The following is a 22,319-nucleotide window of genomic DNA, read 5'->3' as shown; positions in this document are numbered from 1 at the left end:
AACACCTCCTGAAGGACCTGCCTGAGGCTCTTCCTGAGTGAATGTCACTCTTTCCAGAAATATATCCATGGTGGTTTGCTAGGTTGGTTTCTTTTTTCATCATAGGTGTACTTGTAAGCAGACAATGCACCATGAGCATTCTTCTCTATTAATGAAAAGCTTTTGGTGTTGAGGTCCATGTTTTGAAACATTTTTAAGGAGCTTGTTGAGGTCTGCAAAAACTTCTGCTAAACCCTCACTGTGAATTTTCTTGGGGTTCTTCTTTTTCTTCTCCTGCAGTTTCCTTTTCTCGTGTCTCTTCTTCAGCTATGTGTTCTTGTTCAAATTCCAATAACTCCTCATTAGTCAGTTCCTCAGGAATCACCTCTAGGAGCTCCATAATGTCATCCTCATGCACACCGGGGGTAAAGTTGTTTCCCATCTCAACCACGGCCTCGGTGATTTCTACAACCTCCTCAGCCTTGAAAAATCCTTTGAAGTCATGGACAAACCTCTTGAGTGTCTTCTTCCAGATGTCATTCATATACCCCAAGCCCAAGCAAGTTTCTTGATACAGTCCTAGATATTGCAATCCTTCCAGAATTGCATCAGTGCCTTCTTGGTGTCCTCCTCAGTTGCAGCAATAGTTTGGGCAAAGGTCCTCCTCAGGTTGTAGGCCTTAAAAGTTGCTCTAACTCCTTGATCCATTGTTGGATCAAAGAAGTGGTGTTTGAAGGGAGAAACACCACTTTGATACTGGGATGAAGATCATTAATAAAAACAGCATGTTTGGGATCATTATCAACTATAAGCAAAATCTTGAAAGATTATGTTATTCTCTAAATGGTACTTCTCCATTTCATAGCAATTCAGGAGGGCATCTTGGAAAAGAAGCTGGGACATCCATGATTTCTTACTGCTCCTGTAGTACACTGGCAGTGTGTTTATTAAGGCCCTGGGGTTCTCACTGTGCCAGATCACAAAGGGTTTCAATTTGTAGCCTGCAATACTGCTCCCAAGCAGGACTGTTATTCCATTCTAAAAAACCTTGAAACCTGGCATTTATTTGGCCTCCTTATGGATGAAAATCCTTTCAGATATCCATTTCCAGAATAAGGAAGTTTCATCCATATTGACTATTTGCTCTAACAAGTAATTTTCCTCCACAGTTGGCTTATCTAAAGTTTCCAAAAATTCTTCAGCTGCCTTCACATCAGCATTTGAAGACTCACCACTCATTTTCACATTATGTAAAAAATAATGATTCTTGAATCATGTAAACTACCCAGAGCTAACAGTAAATGCATCATTATAATTGGGTCCAGCCTATTCTCTTAACATCACAAACTTTTTGCTTGGTGCCGAGAGAGGGTTACACTTCTGTGTCTGGTCTTCAATCCAGGTCATTAGAAGAATCTCCGTCAATCTCCTTCCCAAACCTTTGTTAGTCTAGTTGCCTTCAATGAGCAGATCCTTTAACTGCTTCCATCATTTTGTTTTTGTTCTTCAAGACCGTAGCTATGGCGAAATGGGACATGTCTGACTGGTAAAAAATAATCATCACTGATTTTCCACCTTTGTAGTCCTTAATCATTTTTTATTTTGTTCCAGGCCAGTCACTCAACATGGCCTCTTACTGGCATCAGTAGCAGTGGATTTGGTATGATTAGAGGCCATGATGAACAAAACAACACGAGATTAAATCAAGCACAGAGAAAATGATACAGTCAAGGATATGATAAACATGAGATGTATGAGGCTACTGTCAGCATAACATGACATACTGATTTACACTTAACTTTTTTCTTAATAAATAAGTATAAAGAGTATACTCTACATTAATGATAAAAAGTATAGTACAGTGAATACATAAACCAGTAACATAGTCATTTATTATCATTATCAAGTATTATGTACTGTACATAATTGTATACGACTAGCAGCAGAGTGGGTTTGTTTACACCAGCATTACCACAAACACGTGAGTAATGCATTGTGCTACAATGTTACCATGACTACGAATTTTTCATCTTCATTATAATCTTATGGGACCATCTTTCTATATGCAGTCTGTTGTGACAAAAATATTATACATTTGTTACATCTGCAATTTCAAATAGCCACCACTAGGGAATACTGCTAAATATTTCACTGGTAATTTTCAGATTCTGAGTCACAAAATGCAGATTCCTAGGCTGGGTAGAATCAGAATATTTGGGGTATGAGATTTGGAAATCTGTCTTTTTAATAAGTTTCCTGAGTGTATTTGAGACAAGATAAGCTAGACAACAGTAATTAAACTTTTTAACTGGCATAATTTCCCTGAACTCCTTCCACAAAAGAAAATCCTTGTTTAGAAAATGAAATCATCCTAATTGTAAAAGAGAGTGTGAATATCCACATAAAGTGTACTCATGCCAACCACTCTTCCCTACCTCTACATCCCTTGGCTAGGTTATTGCAACAGCCTCCTAGCTAGTCACCTTGCTTTCATTTCATGGAAATCAATTCTCCACATAGCAGCTAGAATGATCTTTTAAAAAATAAATTCTGTCATCTCATTCACCTGCTCAGAGCTTTCTAAATTACTACCCATCACCCTCAGAATAAAATCTAAATTTCTTACTGTGGACTACAAGACCCTATGTGAACTGACCTCTGACCACCCTTACAATCAGCTCTCCAGCACCACTGGCCTTCCACCCTTGCTGTTCTTCAGGCAAACCTCCTCGGCCTTTGAGCTTGCTGTTCTCTGCTCCTCCCTGATATCTTCATGGCTGGCTGCTTCCCCATCTCTGTTAGATGTCTGCTCAAATGTCATCTCCTCAGAGAGGTTTTTTCTCACCACCTATCACCAGTCCTGCCAATGGTGGCTGGGGGCCCAGGGAGGGACTGGGCTTCAGCATGAGAGAGATTTTTATAGGCCCTTTTGTAATCACAAAGCAGGAACACAGTGCATGTTTGTTAAATAAATTAATAGATAAATTTAAGCTAAATCTAGGTGCAAAGTGGGAAAATATTAAAATATGAAATCTAGATGCAAACTGAGGCCCTTTCTTTATTATTTCAACTATTCAATGGCTTTTAACTAAGATTTCCATAACACTCAACTTTAACACAAGCTGCCCTTGTCTCGTTTCTTAGGAGTGATTTTCGGTTGGAGTTTGGGGAGAGACACATCCTTCTATAAAGGCACTTTAGACTTTTCAGACACCAAGGGATATATAAAGTTTAAATTGCATGCTCAATACAATCACATCAATATTTTAATATTTAATTAATATATTTAATATTAATATAAACTAAAGAAAACAGATTTCAACAAAATCTTTTGACACTGTCTAATCCTTGAATGTTAACATGGGCCTCTTCCCTGTAGTTGAAGATATTTGATGTACGGCCCTCCAGATCCACGCTCCACCCCTATCTGCCCTGCTTAGTGGCCCTGGACACTAATCTTCATGGGTTCCCTTGGTCTCTGTCTTATTTGGGGGTTTGGCCAATGGGAGTCATCAGCAGGAGATAAGAGGGTGAGTAAAAAGAGAGGGTGGGTTATTCATTCCCCGGCTTCCTCCTGTGGATCTGCTTTCCTCCATCAAAGTAACAGAGGAGTCAGGCAGCCTTCTGCTAACCTACGTTCTCTCTGGGTTCTAGTAGCTGTCCCCTCCCCTTGCCTCTCAGGCCTGGGGTGGTAATGAGCTCCTGCAGTGGCTAGCTCCAAAGTGTTTCCTTTATCCTGCCTGCACCTTTGTAAAAAATCTCTTCATTAATCTTTCTTCTATCATTCTGCTTGCATGAGTAATCTGTCTACTACCAGGACTCAGACTAATACAGGAGGGTTCTGTTGTTTATGTTGTCTCTTTCTAGAGTTAAACACACCTACATTGCCTAAGTGACTCCTATCATCTGATCCTCCTCATTTCCTGAGCTAGTCTCATCAAGAGTTTCAATAATGCTGACCTATGCCTCTCCCCAAGACAACACCCTCAGAAAGTCTTAGCATTTGGCAGCTCTCTACAGAAAGGGCCTTGGCTTTTATTTTCTTTCAGAATACTTATATTTTAAGCTTAGAGGGCTTTTAAAAAGAATCAGCTACTAGAGAGTCTTTAAAATGACTCCCCCACACCTGTCACCCTATTTATTCACAACACCCCATACAAGACACTGCCTCAGGCAAGACTGGTTGTGTGAGCATTTAACCAACAAATATCAGCAACTGGGAAGCCCAGAAATAGCAGCAGAGAGAACAAACAGGATGACTCAGTAAGCCTCTGAGTCAGACAGCAGGGCTGGCCTTTCTTCTTAATTAGGAGGCACTAGACCCATTCATTGTCTCTGAAGTCACCTCTGAGTCTCATCTGACCAATCAGACATCAAGTTTCCTTTGAAGATGTGCAACCTTCCTCTTTCTACCCACCCTTTGAAATTAAAGTGCTTGGGCTGACAGGCCTCCTAGAAGTGTCCTTAGCAATTAACCCATCAGAGATCAGCAGCTGTCCCTGCTGTTGGCTGGTTGTAGTCCTGGCTTTGGCACTCTCAATTTGTGGGACCTCAAATATGTCACTTCGCCTTGCTAAATGTATCCCCTCTACCTAGCTACAGGGTTGTCAAGAAGATTAAAATCAGTTTGGGCAACTACATGACATTGTGAAAAAGGCAAAACTATAGAGATAGGAAAAAGATCATCCCCAGGAGGCCAGGGATGAATAGGTGAAGAGCAGGGTATCCTAGGGCAATGAAACTATTCTGTATGGCATTGTGATGGTGGACACATGACATCATATATCTGTCAGAACTGTGCAACCAAAGAGTGAACATAAACTACGGACTTTGTTTAATAATAATGTACCAATATTTGTTCATTAATTAAAATTAATATACACTAACACAAGATGTTAATGACAGGAGAAACTGTGCAGAGGGAGGGGAAGGTATATAGGAACCCTTTATACTTTCTTGGCAAATTTTATGTAAATCCAAAACTGCTCTAAAGAATAAAGTCTTACTGTATTATCTCACTTATATGTGAGATCTAGGGGGAAAAGAAACCTCATAGATACAAAGAACAAATTGGTGGTTGCCAGAGGCAGGGAGCGGGGGAGGGGTGGGCAAAGTGAGTCAAAAGATACAAACTTCCAGTTATAAAATAAGTAAATCTTGGGGATGTAATGTACAGCATGGTGACTATAGTTAATAATATTGTATTGCATATTTCAAAGTTGCTAAGAGAGTAAATCTTAAGAGTTTTCATCACAAGAAAAAAATTTTAACAATATATGGTGATGGATGTTAGCTAAACTTGTTGTGGTGATTATTTTGCAATATTTGCAAATATCTAATCATTATGTTGTACACCTGAAATGAATATAATCTTTTTTTTATTAATCCTCACCCGAGGATATTTTTTCCATTGATTTTTAGAGAGAGTGGAAGGCAAGGAGGGAGGGTAGAGAGAGAGAGAGAAATGTCTACATGAGTGAGACATATCAATTGCTTGTCTCCCACAGGAGCCCCTACCTGGACTGGGGATCAAACCCAAAACCCTTTGGTGCACAGGTCTACGCTCTAACCACAGAGCAACACTAGCCAGGGCATGAATAGAATCTTAAAGAGCTTACTTTTGAAAATTTGTTCAGAGGTCTGCTGAGAGTCTGCTCGGCATCACTTCTTAACTACCTGTCTTTGTGCTGACAGAGCTGGTCAAGATGGAGGGGAGGGTGGGACCTCTCTGACAGTTTGTCTTCACTGCAGACTGAAAAGATTTCTACAAAGTCCAAAACCATGGTACAATGATTCCACCTTCATGAGATCACTCCTGCAAGAGCTCTGCATCAAGCACCTCTTTTAAATAGCCCAGGAAATGTTAATACAAAATATTCCTCAGCACTTGTTCTTTTAATGCTTTGTCACCCCATTCTCACCCTGCCCAATATTTAGCAGTCATGTTTGACTAAGGGCACATTTTTTTGGTGGTGCAAAAGCTATGACATTTAGATCAGGATTAAGTTCAGGTAGGTTAGGAAGAAAGCTCTTCCTTTTAAGCCAGAGAATGTCTAAAATCGACAAGGCTTCTTACAGTGTTTTCCTGTGGGGAGGGGGGATGGAGAGTGGGGGATGGGGAGAGGTGGGAGGATGGCTGCTAGGGACTTACAAACACTATCTCTGATGCCCACCATAACCCTGAAAGGTGGGGACTATCAATTACAGAGGAGGAAAGAGCGTCAGTGAGGTGAAACAGTCAGCCCCAGGTCACACAGCAGTGACCAAACTCAAAACAGGGATTCAAACTCAAGACAGGGATTCAAACTCAACACAGAGGAAGTATCCAGCCTTGCCAAGTAACTAGCTAGCTAATTTCTGCCAACTTATTCTTGGATAATGGTGGCCAATTGCATTACCTCTCCTGGATAATACATGTTCTCTTGGCAAGACCTTCAGTGTTCACTGCATAAGATCGCTAGAACCCTTTTCTAGGGGCTATTATTAGGCTTACTATGAAAAAAAAAAAAAAAGTCTCATTGTCAGATAACTTGGAAATGCTACACATGAGAACCTCTTTGTGAACAGTTATAATGCATATTCACATGGTAAAGGTTCTGGACAGCCTGCAGCTAAAAAAACTACTTAGCCTAGTTTAACCCCAACATCTTCCAAATTTACATGAGCGTTGAGCATTTCTCATGGTATGCTTCTATTAACATTTCCTTGAACCAGCACGGGAAAAAATGGCTTAAAGAAAAAGAAGTAATTAATGATGGAAGTTATATGATTATGAATGATTATGAAAGGACCATTTTGGGAAAACAATCTCATGTCAGTAGCTTTCCCACCTATCTATAGATGAGTAGGTGGTACTCTACACGTGGTGAAAATAAGTATATTTGTCCATGTCCTATGTCCACAATTCCCCTACAACTTATTGATAAGTCCTTTTATTGTTGATTAGGTATTAGAAGTACTCTCAGCCAAGGAGCATTTAGAGGTTATCTTTAGATTCTGGGGTAATACTTAACTATTGTCAACTGGAAAACAAAGAAAAACAGGTGTCTGAAGAGAGGACAGAACAGTCTGATGAGAGAGAACAAAGAAAAACAAGCTGTGGCCCAGCTGGTGTGGATCAGTGGTTGAGCATCAACCCAGGAACCAAGAGGTCACCAGTTCGATTCCAGGTCAGGGCACATGATCAGGTTTCAGCTTGATCCCCAGCAGGGGGTGTGCAGGAGGCAGCAGGTGGATGTTTCTCTCTCATTGATGTTTCTATCTCTCTTTACCTCTTCCTTCCTCTCTCTCTAAAGTAAATAAAAACATATTAAAAAAACAAAAACAAGCTGTGAATTTGATATCTCTTGTCTTCCTCCCACCCCATATCTGAATATGTAGACAGAAGCATCTATGTGTGCATTTAGGGGTCAACTAAATGAATGGATCATCCCTAATGAATGCTACTTGAAATCTGAACCACTTTGAATACAAATAGGATACATCCTGTTTGTGTGTAGAAGGAAGAAAAAGTAGACAAAGGGAAAGACTGCTTTGCTACATCTAACTGCAAATGGGTATGGAAGTGTAGATATTTGGAATCTAATAGTTGAGGTCACTTTTCAAAACCACTCTGAGTTTCAGGGCACAGAATGTCTTAGTCATACTGTTTAGCTAAAAAATGTGACTAAAGCACCAAAGCAGCCATTAGGTTTTTCAGAGGATGAGAACACATCCTGCCCGGGGACATACACGCATGCCCCAGTGCAGAGAGGGCCCCACAGCTGTCCACTCTGGGTTCAAGCCGTGTGGGGCGTGGAGCCAGGAGGGGAGGCTGCTATGGGCAGAATGAGGCTGGGCTGTGATGGAATGAGCCACTCCCTCAGAGAGTCTAAATGAGGGTGAAGAATTTCTGAACCAACTAGAGACCCGAAGCCATCCAAAAATAGAAGTGGAAGGGACAAGGGCTTTTTAAGTTTCCTCCATAGCAATCCAGATTAGAATGTTATTTCTAAGAAGGCCTTGGTTTCCCTTAGGAGAACTCTGGTTTCCAAGTGGCCTTTCTTGCACAAAGAGGCATTCAATAAAATTTGTTGAATGAGTGAGTGTTAAGTTTGAATGTGGAGAAGAGTATTAGGCAAGGTCCCAAGCATGAGTTGCCACAGGACAGAGAGACATCTCAGAAGCCAGAGGTGCTTCATGAAAACACTAAGATACCCGGACTAGGACAGTGGCCAAGTAGGCAGATCATATTGCACAGTTGTTATGAGCATGGGCTCTAAGCAAGATAGAAAAGGTATAATCTTAGCCTTACCACTTGCTGGCTATGTGATTTTGAGCAGATTAATGAACTCTACTGACCCTTAGTTTCCTTATTATAAAGTGAAACGAGCTCATATGGTGATTAAATATAATAATACACATAATATGACCCTAGTTGGTTAGAGCATCGTCCTGATACGCCAAAGTTTCAGATTCAATCCCTGGTCAAGGCACAAGAATCAATCAATGAAGAATGCATAAATAACTGCAAATCGATGTTTCTCTCTCTCCCTCAAATTAATCAATCAATAAATAAATTTAATAATACACATAATATACTTAGCATTGTGCCAGCCACATAGTAAGAGCTCAATATGTTGTAGTCATTATAAGGGTCAAGTTTCTCTCCAGGATTAGATTAGGTGATGCAAAAATTGATAAGCGGGTAAGAAATGAAGAAACAGAGAAAGTTAAATTCTTCTATGACTTGATTAAATGTCCATGGAAGAAGACAGTCTCAGCAGGGTTGCATCAGGTAAACTGAATGGGACCCCTGCCTGTATTTGTGACAGAGTTTATAGCCTAAGCATAACATTGAACAGAGATGACCAGAAAGTGCTGGAGGAATGCAAGGATGGGGTGTGACTAAATTTGGGGTGGCAGGTTTGCTTTGCAGAAATTGTTTGGTTTGGGGAGAGTAAGAGTGCCAAACTGTGATTTATCATGAAACTAGCATTTTAATCATTTTAAAATTTCTGTTAGAGTTTTAAATAAGCTCCAGGATGTCTTCCCTTTTTACAGTATGTCCTTGGAAACAGGGTCAGAAAACAGAAAGGATGACACCAAACCCCTTCCCCCAGGTGTTTACTGTGCTCCTAGAAAGACAGACTAGAGGACCCTCTCCAAACTTGGCTGTCCCTAATTTCCCAGTGCCCTTCATTCCTGTGTGCTACTCAGACTCCCACCACAGCACTTTCAGTCTATAGGGCAAAAAAGAAAAGCTTGAAGATATTTTTATAAAATACAGTTTTCAGATCAATTGAATGGTTTTGATTGCATTTGCTTGCTAATGAGAATTTTTACGAGAGGGAAATAAAAGAGAAATTACTTCAAATTTCCCAAGACAGATGTTTTGAAGAAATCTGAGCCTTCTAAAATGCTACCAGAAAGTTTTCCTATTCTGAGAAAGAAACAAAATTGTTGTTAGTTAAATGCTTAATGTTTATTAACACCAGTATATTAGTTTTAAAGCAAATTTACACCACATTGGAGTTACATTTTCATGTACTCTGAGCACATTTTATATATCACTAGTGTCCCCAGGGTAGTCAAAGAAACAATAGACCCACTTTATAGAAATAATTTTACTACTTTTTATCAGTTTAGAAACTTACACTGTCATGTATTCTTTTTAATAATGTTATGTATTTGGCCGAATGCAAGCAATGCAATCTTTTTTAAAAAAATTTTATTGAATTGATTGGAGTGACTTTGGTTAATAAAATGACATAGGTTTCAGGTGTACAATTCTATACTACATCATGTGTGTAGGGTGCTGTGTGTTCACCACCCCAAGTCAAGTCTCCTTCCGTCGCCACTTACCCCCTTTACCCTTCTGCCAGCTTGCATCCTCTTTCCCCCTGGCAATCCCCATGCTGTTGTCTGTGCCTGTGAGGGGTTTTTATATGAATTTGGTGGGGGTTGTTTGTTTAATCCCTTGACCTATTTCACCCAGCCCCCCAATACCCCTCCCCTCTGACAGCTGTCAGTCTGCTCTCTGTATCTATGAGTCTGTTTCTATTTTGTTTGTTTCTTTAGACTCATTTTTTTTATTCCAAGTCTAATACCCTTTCCAGATTGTCGCGTTGCATCTTCTAACAACTACGGTTGGTCTTTGAACAACCGGGGTTTGAACTTCGAGGGTCCATTTATATGCGGGGGTTTTTTTTCCAATAAATACAGTCACTCCTTCTATCTGTGGGTTTCACATCCACAGATCCAACCAACCACAGATCAAATAAGTATTTTTGCATTCCCAACTAAGGATTGAAAATACTGTTTTTGATCTGCAGATGGTTGAGCCCATGGATGCTAAGGGTCAACTGTAGAGTCAGAAGTCCGAAGTTGTACGAGGATTTTTCAACTGTACCGGGATCAGTGCGCCTAACCTGGCTTTGCTCAAGAGTCAAATGTACACACCCTAACAATACATGTTTTCAGATAGGCAGGTGTAGACAAACAAAGCAGAAATATAAGGTTAAGTATGAGAAGGTCTAAAATTACCAAATTAAAGTGAAATGATGTACCAAAGGACAAATGGATTCTCTGGAATAGAGATTGATGAGCAATGATAGGCTTTCTTAACCTTTATCAGAAGAGTGGAGCTCTGGAAGCCAAGGCCTACAGGAATGAGGGAGATGTGTTGCTACCACATGACTGGGGGTAGGAGTATAGTCAGCAGAGGCAGAGGTCAATGCATGGCCAACTTGACAAAAAGTTGCATCTCAAATCTGGCCCAATCAGAATCAAGAAACAGATCAATGCCCAAGGTAGGTGCCACTGGGAAGACCTAAGAAAACTATAAATTAAACACACTACATGATTTCTTTTTAAAAACTCAGGAAGAAAATGTTATGGAGGTGGGTGCTGGTGATGGCTGGACAACGTGAATGCACTCAATGCCACTAAACTGTACATTTAAAAATAGTTGTAAATTTTATTATATATATATTTTACCACAATTTTTATTTTTTTTTTTAAATCATGAGGTATTTCAGGTTAATCTAGTTTTCTCCACCAGGGGCAAATCCTTCTAGGTCAAAAAGACTCAGAATCTGTTAAAGCTGTGGTTGCAGTGAAGGTAGGAGAAATATAATCCCCTGAGGGGACATTTTGCAATTTTCTGGATGCTTTAGTTTGCACAATGAATGAGGTACAATTGGCCAGGTCCTGGGGTTAGAAGTGTCTAATGATATGTGGGTCAGTTATGCAAACAAAGAGTTCTCATGTCAGAAATAAGCTTTGTGTATCATTCATAGGTGAAAACCCTGTTTACAAGGGCCTGAGCCTAACTTTTTTTTATACATAAAACACAAAGTATTTTTGAATGGTTTTAAATGTACTGTATTTTCTAGGAATGCAACTATCATATAAATGCAAGGAAGATTGGATGTTGTCTCTCTCATAACTTCACCCAGTGTTGTTTATCATTTTGGAAAATCACATCACTACCAATGGTGATGCCGTGTGTGGTATTTGAGTCATTAATACAATGTCCCAGTATCAGTCTGCATTTGTAGCTGTCACAGTCACAATGATCCTATGTGTAAGTGCAAGCGTCTGACTACAATGCCTGTTTTTTATTATAAATTGCTTTCTTAAACTCTTTTATGTTACACTTAGGGCGCCATCTTTTAAAATTATGTGTGGAGTTAGGTTATATTATTTATTCACTTTATTTTAGAAGATATTTGCAAAAGAAACATTAATAATAGAAGTTATTAATGTTATTGAAAGGAATATTGAGACTGGTGAGCTGTATCTACTTCCAGCCAAGATGTCTTGAAGTCACAACTGTGGGTGATTTTCTAAGTACTTTGGGGGAGCCCATGCGTTCTGCTGTCTGGAAAGAAACCACACCTTTATCACTGACCTCCTATATCCCTTTTGTGCTAATATCAAGAGTCTAGTCTTGTCCAGAAATATCTCTTCCAAGTATTCCATGGCATCTTCATCAGGGAAGAGGAATTTCAGATGTTTGACTATTAGACTATTTCCCTGACAAGGGTACCTAGATTGCAGTTAGTAAGAATGCTGAGGAAGAGGGCAATGAGGAGTCAAAAAAGGAAATTCTATAATATGTTTTCTAGCCCCAAGGATTGCTTCTAAATTAAGTGAAAATTAAAAGAAGATATATGCAAAAGATTCCTTGTATACAATCAAAAGGAAGTTAAACTTAACTATGATAGCAGTTTTTCACAAGGCTGATCAATTCCAAGATCATTTTGAAGAGTTGATCATATTTTTTATGCTCCTTGGGGAGACATTGAAAAATTCATTAGAGCAAAGGAATCCCATTGGGAAAGGTGGTCTCTGTCCTTGTTGAAAATAGACAGTGACTCAACTCACAGATAGCTTCCATACTACCTGTTTAATAGCCATACCAATTTCCTTTATAATTATTTTCCTCCAATATACATTTATACCAATTTGTGCTCATACCTGAGAGTTGAAGAGAACACCATATTTTTTTCCAAGCACATTAGAAACAGCTGTTCTTTGTACAACCGTCTTACAAAAACAAAGCATGCCCAAACTTGATTTCATAATCTAAACTGTGCTATGAAAAGCCAAAGGTTAATTAGTAAATTTAAATTCTAATTACTTTTTTACTCTGCTGTTTATAACAGTAAAAAAACATTGGAAACAACTTGAATGTCCACAGCAGAAACACAGTTCAATAAAATACAGCACATTAAAAAATAAAATACCATGCAGTCTCCAAAATGATCTTATGGAATTGTTCATGTTATTGAAAGATGTGCAAGATATATTTCATCATGAGACCATTACATATGTGTGTGTGTGTGTGTGTGTGTGTGTGTATGTATATGTGTATGCTTAGAGAAAAACCTGAAAGTATATACACCAAAATGTTACAAGTCTTTGTGAGATTGTATTTGCGTAACAATTTTTTTTTATTTGTCCATATTTTCTACATACATATTACTTTTGCAATAAAAAGAATGAGCTTTATCAAAATAAATAAATACATTTAAATTTTATTCACTACCAATATTCTCTCTGGGGCTGCCATATTTTTTCCAAGGCTACAATAAGCTCCTAGACAGAACAGAAAGGTAAAAAAGCTAAGCTCATTTTCTTTATTAGTTTCCCTTGGCCATCATTATTTCAGTTCATCACCCTCATCACTTCCCCCCAAACTCCAACTGGCTCTTCTCCAGGATCCCTTACTCATGATGAGTGGCACTACCCAGCTAGCTGCTCAAGTAAGAATTTGTCTCCTTTACCCCCAAATCCAGGTGCCCACACCTGTCTAATGGTTTCTCCATAATAGCTCCCAATTCTAACCCCCTCCTTTCCCATTCCTACCATCCTCTTGCCCCATGACTGCAGCAAGCCCTATAACTGGCCATCCTGCCTCCGATCTTGTCCTGACTCAGATTTGTCCACATTGCTGTCCTAGTGAACTTTTTGAAATTCTTGACTGGTCACGTCATTCTCTGTTTAAAATCCTTTCCTAGCTTCCACCACCTTTAGGTGAAGGGGTTTACAAAGCCCTTCAGATTTGGCCCTTGCTTACCTCTTCAGCCCCATCTCTCACTGCGTCTCTTAGTACTCCCTATCATAATGAGGTATTCCTGTCCTTCCAAAACACAATGCTCTCTCACCCCTCTTCCCCTGAACACAGAGATTCTTCTGCTTGGATGACTTTTCCTTGTTCCCTTCACTGATTTACTCTTTAGTCCTTCAAAATGTCCAACTATCCTTTACTACCCTGTGAAGTGCCTTCAGACCACAAGCTTTATGCAGGGGAGGTAAGCCACAGGCACGTCTCTTGTACCAGAAATCACACACTCTAGAGTCAAATCAGCCTGGTTCTGTCCTGCTGCCACTGCCTGACCAGACTGTGTGCTTTGAGCAAGGTGTTCTAACCCCCGAGGATCAGCTTCTCATCAATAAATGAGGATAGAACTACAGTCTTATAAAGCTATTCTGAGATCAAATGTGACTATGTATATAAAAGGCAAGTAAGCTCACTCCATATTTTATTTAATTTTCTTTATATTTTGATCTGTGTGTTTCTTAAGCCAACCATCTTACTTCCGTTTTAAGAATGCAGCAGGATAGACATAAATAAATGGACACCCAGTTGTAAAATTCCTCAGGGAAGAGGAATTGTGTTATCTCCTCCAGGAAGTCTTCCTTAACAACCCCTACCCTCTACCTGAGTCTCATTTAGATGACCTCCTATGTGCTCACATGTCATCGATGCACACCTTTATGACCGCAGGGCAAAATAATGACTTTCTTCCTTGGACCTTTCCCATTCCCTTTCCTCAAGGGAAAGGTCTATGTCTCACTTTACTTGGCACCAGCAGATCCAGAGCAGTGCCTGCCATATACTAAGCCCTCAATAAATGTTTGTTGAAGAAATGAATAAATGGCCACTCACAACTCACGCATCTTACAACCCAATTAACCCTCTTTAGGCACTTCCATAGGTAATGGCCTGGCACAATTTTGGAATTTTTGAAAATCTCAGTAGGGTTCCCTGCCCTCTTACCAGAGGACAATGTATTTCAAGTTGACACCTGTGCTCTTGCTCATGCCATTAATCCAAAGAAGATTAATGTCAACTTAATGTCAACTCAATGTCAACTTGGCTTTGATTGCAGTGCCACTGAAAACCTCTCCTTTCCATAAATCCTTTTTCAAAAATTTCTAGTCATTTGTGATTACAGTTAACTCCTTTATCATCTAGGGTCTATACCATTAATCTAACAATCACCATATACTGCTAAGCACCTCTTTTATACTGTTGTACTCAATTGTTATTTATTTTCAGCCTTATAATTTAACTCTCTTATGCTTACTTCTATTTCTCCAACAAAAAAAGAATATATTCCTTGAAGTAGCTGCCAGGTCTTGCTCATCATGGCCTTTCCTGCAGTGTTTTGCACACACGTGCCTAGATGTTTCTTGATTGACTTGAAGACAGAGACTGCCCTTAAGGAGCTGTAATCTCTGCTAGCCACTTCCAAACAGCCCTGACTCTCTGACCCTCTCCATCCATTCTCTTTACTTCTCTACCTTTTCTCCCAGGGAAGCTAACACCTTTCAATTTTCTCACCAGGGCTTCTTTGCCTTCTGGCTTCCATCCAGGTTCAGCCAGCAGAAGGCACGGCCAGGAGAGTGATGGTGGGAGGACGGGGTGATAGGGCATCATTTCCCTTGCTCAGCCAGTTCTGCAGTGTCTGAGGCCTCCCAAGACCATAGCTTCTCGGGTTGTCCTCTCCTAAAGCTCTGCCTCTCACCTGGGCTCCCATGATATCATTTCTTCCCTTTGCCTTTTCAGGCCTGGTGCTTCAACATGCTTTGTGCACTCCCTTCACCCTGCCCACACTTAGGAAAATAGTCCCTTCATTAAGGTGTCTTCAAAATCCCAGTAGAATGTGGCATTTCTTGCTAGGACCATGATTGATACAGGAGTTTTCAGTTTAGTTGGGGTAAGACTAGGGTAACCTTATAAATTATCATCCAGGACACTTTTGAGAGTGAAAGGAGGCACTATTAATAACTGTATCACGGCCACAGGCATAAATCAGAACTGCCCCGGGCAACCTGCAATTAATGGATCTGAGGTAGTTCAGACACATAAAAAGTAATAGTTATAATGAAGAGATAAAACATTTCTAAAAGAGATAACATTACAGGATAGCATAAGAGAAGTGCCAAAGGATGGAAGAGACTTTCAGCATTATAGCCATTCCAAGACAGATCATTTCTCTTGGGGAAGACATCTGAGATCAACATGATGCTCAGCACTCCTCCACCTAAATGAAGTCACACAATCCAAGTGTGCTTGGCGTACTTCATAGATTTTCTCCAAGAAATTCCATTCCCAGCTCAGACCCCACCTCCACCCCTCACACACAGCCAGCTTAACTTTCACTCACCATTTCCTTTGCTTAGCTCTGGGTTTTTAGGGAAAGCAGATTAATTTAAATTTTAGCCAATTAGTCCTTATAGAAAGCACCAAATGCATTTCAATTCAGCTATAAATCACTCTAGATGTCTAGTGTTTTTGATTCTTTAAAACATGTTTTAGCTTCATTTTGCAAAGGTATCTGAGAGGTGATTTATAAGCTTTCCTTATAAACTCAAACATTCTTACTAATAATGGCATGAAGCATAATAAGTAACCAAGGAACGTTTTTTTATGTATGTGTGTATATTTTGCCTCTCTAAACAAAGGATTGGACAATTAATAAATACTCTGAAGCCTTGTCACCCTCAGCAAAGGGAATCTAGACTCATTGCTCCCCCACTTTTAGTTGGTTCAAAGCCACTTGGCAAGGAAGTGTTTCTAATCCTCATGTTGCTAGTAGAAGCAAGTTGCTATGAGGCCCAGTGTGTGACTTCAGTCTTGCCAAATCACTGCTTTGTTCAGGCATTTCCTACTAATGAGAATAATTCATAAAAACACCCACACCCTTACCCAGGAGCAGAGAGTACCATGTCAATTACTAGCAAGAGTTTCTTTTCTCCTACTTCCCAAGAAGCCTATTCTGGTTAGAATTAGACCAGTGAAAGCTGGATTGAAAGGGTCCTCCAAGGCCAAGACAAACAGGAGAGGAAAGCAGTAACTAGGTAAAAAGCAGGCACAGAAGTTTAAAGGAAATGACACAGATAAGTGCAGACAGGTGGGAGTAAAGAGAAAAACAAAGTCAGAGAGAAGAGGTGTAAGAGATACCAATCACACCATGCTAGCAAGCCATTAGGTCTGAAAGGAGCAGTGTGCATAGAGCAATTGTAGCAGGATGCAAGGCTTAGGCATGAGACAAGAGAAGGCTGCAATGTGCCTTTGAGAGCAGAAATATTAGAACTAACTTAAGTGGTTTTACAGATCTGTTCCATTCAGGCCCTATTCAAACTCTTCTAAGGCACCCTCAGCCTCCTGCTCACCTTTTCACCAGGAAGATCTCCAGCTGCTGTGCTGATGGAAGCAGAAGTTTCTCTTTCCCCAGGTACACAGCACACATAGTATTCTGTAGGAGGAAAGAGAGTATTGGAAACTCCCTGATGCAAATATTGTGGGTCCATATGGGGTGTAACATTCAATCAGCCTGTGAATTTTAAAAACTGCCCTAAGGCCCAAAATTAATCCTTCAGTTATGGGCCATTGCTGCTGTGCTTTGCATGCATTATGTGAAATACATTTTAACTAATTTTTCTAAGTCAGCAGATTGTTATTTACCCATATGCTGACAATTAGTTTGAAGAGGCAGAAACTATGTAAGCTACTCCATGAAAAATATACACCTACTCATTAGCAACATCTACACTGGCTCTTCCTTTCAAAATTATATTAACATAATTTTATATTACATATTAATTGCCTACATATAAATGCTTTTATAACATGTTATATAGAGAAATTTATATTAAGATATAATAAATATAAAATTACATGAAGTATTTCTATTCTAAATATCATATTATATAATTTATATAAAATAATTTTAAGTTATATATAAAAGACGTATATAATAAATGTTATATAGTATAAAATTATATGAAAATAACTTTATATTATACATAAATAATTTTTTTACATACATAATTTTTTATGCAAGGCCAATATAAATGTTGCTAATCTGTGTGAATATGCATTTTAGTAACCTACCATTACAATAGTTCATTGAAAAATAATTACATTTTTTCAAAATCAAACTATGAATCAAACCTGCCACCTTTTGGTGTACAGGACGACGCTCCAACTGAGCCATGCCAGCCAAGGCTTACTTTTTTTATAACTCATTTCCATTCATCTCAAAAACACGTTATCGAGGCTACTATGCAATAGGCCCTATGCTATATACCCTGATATAAACTCAATATGGTATAACCTCTGCTCTCAAGGAGTGTTGTAGTCCAATTTGAGACTAGTTTCTTCACAATATGATAAATGTGAAGATATGTGCTTGATAGATATGTGCTCAGATGCCAAGGGAGGGGTGTCTGGGAAGACTTTTCCAAAAGTGGTCTCAGCAGGAGCTGAGTTTTTAAGGATAGGGCTAGTTGACAAGAGGATGAGGGGGAGCAGAAAGGTATGTGTGTAGAGGGTAGAGGGAATGGTATATTGCCAAGGCACTAGAGCATGGCTCTGCCTGATGCATTTATGCCTACGGCTCAGGGTAGACACTGAAGAATGATTGACAATGAGACTAGATAAGCAAGGTCCAATATCGTTAAAGATCTTGCGGGCTAAGCTGGTAGTCATGGGAAGATTTTAAGCAGTGACATTGCATGATAATGGTAGAGGAAGAGAAGGATGAGTTTAAGGAGAAGACAATACAGGAGACTTTACACCACCCATGGAAGAAGGGATAAAAGACAGTGGAAAGAAAGAGGTGAGACAACTCAAGCTTTTTAGAAGGGAGAATCTAAGGTCTTAGGGCTGCTTGGATATGGCAAATTAGTGAGAAGTCTAGAACATCTCCCAGAATTCAGGCTAAGGTCCCAGGGTGAGCAGTGTGTTCTTCTTACAGGGCTGCTGGAGGATGAACAACTTGCCATTGTTGATTATTTTCATTTTGGGATGTTTTGGAAGGAAGGGTGTGGAGATAAAAACATTCCATTAGGGATGTCCTTGTTTTGAGAAAGTATGATCCTGGAGCTCAGCAGCAAGGTTTGAACTGGAAATTCAAAAACTGGATATACCTAGCATTTGAGCGATGATGAAGCCAATGTAACAGCGTCACCTGGGAAAGTGAGTAAAGGTAGAAGAGCAAAGGCCAAGAACAGAATCTTGGTGTACACGATCAGAAGGCAGGAAACAAACACAGATTATAAAGTAGCAGCCAGAAGCACAGAAAGGAAAGCAGAGTATGTTTTTCTTTGACATGAAACAGAGAGAAGGGCTCAAGGAGAGAGGGGCTTAGAGTGAGTGGCACATGCTACACTGAAGTCAAGAAAGATAAAAAAGAAGAAAAAATGCATATTGTTTTAGCAATGCATTTCAGTGTGTTGAGAAAAAAATTAAGTTTCTGGTATACAATTAATTGACACATGTTAATCTGGCAATTTAGTACTGAAAGTCATGACTGGACTTTAATTCAATATATATTCAACTCTCAAAAGTAGGACTGCTTTAAATGATTCACTTTACATGGTGTCACAGGCTGGGTTCTCTAGCAGCAGATGCTGAGAAATTCCAAGATGGAATCTGGGCTGTAAGATGTTTAAGAGAGATCAACACTGATAGGAAGGAGAGGAAGGAAGGGTGGGCAGAGGAGCGTTCTACAGCAAGACTTGCCCCTGAGAAAGTCCCATACCAGCTGATATGCCTGGGCCTTTGTACTCCCACCTCCCTCTGTCATTCATGTGGACTATCCCTAGCAGGGCGTTGCATCAGGAGGTGGTCTCTATAGCTGAAGCAGGCCCTAAAGGAGCAAACAGCTGGAGTGCTCTCTCATAGCTTGGCAACAAAGCCCTTCCTTGAAGGGGGTCTGGGCAGCTCACATTCGTTCCAACATCATGTGGCCTGCAGTGTCTTTGGCCAAATATGTGAAGCAGAACCTCATACAGCTGATTACAGGTAGCTAAAGTATCCAACTATTAGTTCTTTGTCCCATATCAGTATTATAAAGCTATTTCTCTGTCAATACAACTATGAAACAATTTTCTATGATAAAAAGATTAAATTATGGAACTACACATTGGTTAGGTAAGTGTAAAAATTTGCACTAGACAAAAATATCATAATCCTATTTGCTTTTGGAATTAAGTCCTGGTTATATTTTTTATCTGAAAAAAGTAGAAAATAATTGAAGTATAAGACAATAAAGCAGTTAAGCTGTTCCAATAATATCTAAAACAAAGTTTAGGTTGCATAGGTTGACAGGAACATCATTTAATAAAAGCTATTCCAAAAAGTGCTCCTTAATTGGACAGCCCTTTGAAAACAGAATGAGGCAATCATATTTGGTTATATAGAGCATTTATAACATTTGACATCTCCTCCTTTGTAAAATAAATTTCCTCTGTGCGAGCTGTAATTAGGTGCTGAGATAAAGCTGCCTTAATATTCTGCATATTTGATCAGGGCTGCCAACAGCTGTTGGATCACTGGCTCTGTTCTCATGTACAATGAAAACATCAAAGACATCTGTGGTTTGCCCTAAAATTAGTGCCAGAATTGGCCTTCTCCCCTTTATTGTGTAACCAGCCTGGCTGTTTGCATAACTAACAAAGGAACCTCCAGATACTGTTTCTGGGTCTGTGAAGGAAAACCAGAGAAAGACTTTGAAAAGTGGCCAGTATATCCTAGTGCCAGTATAAGGCTTCAGTGCATGGGGTTTGGAATCACACAAACTTGGGATTCAGACTTCAGTTCTTACTGTTTACTTGTGACTTAGGGCAAGTTACTTAAGCTCTCTCAGCCACAATGTCTTTTTTGGTAAAATGGGAATGATAATCGTACCTCCTTCATAGGATTGCTTTGAAGAACAATAAAGTAACCTACGTAAAGTACTTAGTGGATGCCCAGAGCTTAGTAAGCACTCACTAAGTGTTAGCAATCTTAATTCTTTTATCTAGTGCCCTTTCTATGAAATAATAACTGCAGTGGCTTTAAAACATTCATTTCCTGGCTTCTGGTCAGGGTGGCAGAGTAGGTAAACATTGTGTTTGTGTGTGTGTGTGTGTGTGTGTGTGTGTGTGTGTGTGAACTGAGCTATCAGCTGTTAAAGCTTTTATATATTTTGGGGGAAATACATAAATAGAGGTAGATGATAGATAGATATATACACACACACATATATGTTTATATATGTTTATATATGTGTGTGTGTGTATTCTAGTTTTAACTTCTCATATTTTCTCACTAGGATTTAATAAAGCCTCTGGCAGATGTTGAGTAGAGACTAGTGTCTGGTCTAGTTCTCTTTTCCTTTATTTACGAGATAGTTTCTGCAGACTTTCTTCTCTGCAGAAATACTTACTTGAATTGTAGTGGCCAATGTCAGTTGTAGAGGATAATCAATGAATTCCTGCTTTGGGATGTTTCTTTTTCATCTGAATTTTTTACAAATTCAGGCACAGGCCTCATCAGTTGATTTCTAAGGAAACTTTGCCTTTCACCAGGACATTTCTGCAATGGCTGCCACCAGCGAGCTTGTCATGTTGGGTGGTTTCTGTCTATGCCTACAGCTCTTAGCTCTCTCAGGGCTCCCTGGCACTAACTCACTGCCCTGTCTACGCTATGACAGGGTGAGCTCCAAAGCCTACTAGAGGTAAGAAGAGCAGTACAACTTCCAGACGAGTCCAAGCTGGAAAGATTCTTCTATTGGTACACATGAAATTCATGGTACTTTGTGAGCGGCACCATTGAACACACAGCATTCAACCACTTGGAATCCACAACACATCAGGATAGCGGTTTCCAAACCTGGCATCAGAATCACCTAGAGAGCTTTTTAATAAAATGCAGACAGCCTCTTACCCCTACAAACACTGGAAACCAATAATTTTCTAGACAACAGTCATTTTTATATTTAAGATTTGAACTTTTAATGTTATTGCATTTTAACAGCTTTAATTTTTTTCAGATTTCACTTCAATTATTCCTTCATACCTATTTTATAAAATAAATGCAACTGATATTTTCATTTTCTTTGACCATTTTCACGTATTACTAGCGGAAATGTAAGCCGATGTACACGTTTTGTAGAATAACAATAAATGTCAAATTTAACATGTTTTAGGCAATTTAGGCTTAGTGATTCTCAAAATCCATCCTACAGAAATATTTATAGAGGAACGTATAAGTGTGCATTATTTAGGGTAGACTAACTGAAGTAAAAAATAACCTTTAAAATTTCAGTGGTTCACCAAAAAAAAAAATTTCAGTAGTTCAATACAGTAAATGTGTATTTTGTGCTAATATCACAGTCCAATGCAAGGGGGGCTCTGCTTACAAAGTCATCAGAGATCTATCTGGGGACTCCACCTTTCTCAAGGTCCTTGGAGTCACTCCCCTCCATTAAACTGAAAGTTGGAGGAAGGAGACTTTCATGGACCTGGTCTAGTAGCAAACATCACTTCAACCCACATTCTTTTGCCAGAACTTGATCATTGGGCCCTAGCTACTTGGAAGAGAACCTGGGAAATATAGACTAGCTGTGTGTCCTGGGGAAAAAGAAACAAAGTATGGTGAACACTGCCATAGGGACTTGGAAGAAATGTTCATTGCAGCGTTGCTTAAGCAAAAGACTGGGGAAAACCTAGGTGCTCAAAGGTGTGGTTAGACCATATTATAAAATTTTAAGGCTGTGATTAAAAAGAAAGGAGTA

The 22,319-nt window shown here is 39.4% G+C and overlaps 1 long non-coding RNA gene across 2 annotated transcripts in view; it reads right to left on the bottom strand.

The window, feature by feature from the left end:
- Positions 1-22,319, bottom strand: part of LOC308555385 — a 231,784-nt gene that overhangs the window by 174,297 nt on the left and 35,168 nt on the right. For both annotated transcript variants that reach the window (XR_013998537.1, XR_013998538.1), the window contains exon 3: positions 16,930-17,012. This is a non-coding gene — a long non-coding RNA (uncharacterized lncRNA). The remainder of the gene's footprint in view (positions 1-16,929; positions 17,013-22,319) is intronic.

Source organism: Miniopterus schreibersii (genome assembly GCF_964146895.1).
Source record: "Miniopterus schreibersii genome assembly, chromosome: 3".
In the NCBI taxonomy this organism is placed as follows: domain Eukaryota; kingdom Metazoa; phylum Chordata; class Mammalia; order Chiroptera; family Miniopteridae; genus Miniopterus; species Miniopterus schreibersii.
The sequence above is the reverse complement of the archived record's forward strand: the minus strand, read 5'-3'. Positions and strand labels throughout refer to the sequence as shown.